Source organism: Dreissena polymorpha, chromosome 3 (genome assembly GCF_020536995.1).
Source record: "Dreissena polymorpha isolate Duluth1 chromosome 3, UMN_Dpol_1.0, whole genome shotgun sequence".
Classification (NCBI taxonomy): domain Eukaryota; kingdom Metazoa; phylum Mollusca; class Bivalvia; order Myida; family Dreissenidae; genus Dreissena; species Dreissena polymorpha.
Genome location: NC_068357.1, coordinates 120,180,922 through 120,182,302, shown reverse-complemented (window position 1 = coordinate 120,182,302; position 1,381 = coordinate 120,180,922).

Sequence of the window (1,381 nt, the reverse complement as noted above, 5' to 3'; positions counted from 1 at the left end):
TAGGGCCAAGTTGATTGTCGTGTGTCGACCTTGCAGGTCGACGCACGACATTCTCGCGACATTCTTTCGACGCTCAATACGACGCGCGACAATCATGCGACAATCAATATTTGAGTGTCGCATATCGCGCTGGGTTTAAGAAAAAAAAATCGCGGAAAATCTTGACTGTCGACTGATTTGTAGCGCGTCGTATTGAGCGTCGAGAGAATGTCGCGAGAATGTCGTGTGTCGACATTTGAGCGCGACACTCAACATTCTCGCGACGCTCAATACGACGCGCGACAATCATGCGACAGTCAATATGATATACCGCGAGAATGTCGCCTGTCGACCTAAAAATCACACGACATTCTCTCGACGCACGACATTCTCTCGACGCTCAATACGATATATCGAGCCAATATTGCGCAATTGTCGCTTGTCGACCTAAAATCCCCTAGGTCGACACACGACATTCTCGCGACGCTCAATTCTATGACGTACCCATTGGGTCAAAAGTACATATACGCCAACAGCTTAACATATACATCACCGCGGTGACAATTTTGTCACTGCGGTAATAAAGTAATCACTGCGGTGATATATATGTAACTGCGGTGATACTTTGTCTGACGATAAGAGTTTGATTAGAGCTTAATCAAACTGGCCAATGAAATAACGTCTTGCAAAACGGAAAATCGGCGAATATTTTAATTGAAGCTTTATTCGTTGTAACTTAATGTTTATATAATTATAACTTCATAAAGATTAATAATCTAGGTGACAATTTCAGAAACGTTATTATTTTCCGTTGCGTCAATGTCTGTGAGTGTGTTTACAGCCGGATAAGTGTCATAAAACCGGGTATACCGTGAAGGCAGCGGACCGTTAAACAAGCGATAACGGTTTAATTGCACAAGTCTTTAACAATCTATTCCCTATGATCTTACTGCGATAAAGCAGATGATATGCCAATAAGTGTAATTTAACAAATAAAATGTACAATTCACTGACCATTTATTTACTCAAACCGATAAGTGTGACAAACAGCTGGCGATCTCTATAAAACTCTCAAAAAAGTTGCTGGTTTACTAAGTATTAATCAATATCAACTATATCAAGTATTTATTTATTATTTTGTTTTTTGTTTTAAAGACCCATGTACAAAATAATTAAAGGTTGACATGATTTTTATATAATAGTCGGTTTGTTACGTGGAAAATGATTGGTTGAAAACTGACCCAAACAAATAAAAGTAACAGCAGGCATTAACATATACCAACAGTCATAATTTGTCACCGCTGTGACAAAATTGTTACCGCAGTGACAAAATAGATATCACTGCGGTGACAAAATTGTTACCGCAGTGACATATTGTCCCCGCGGTAACAATTTTGTCACC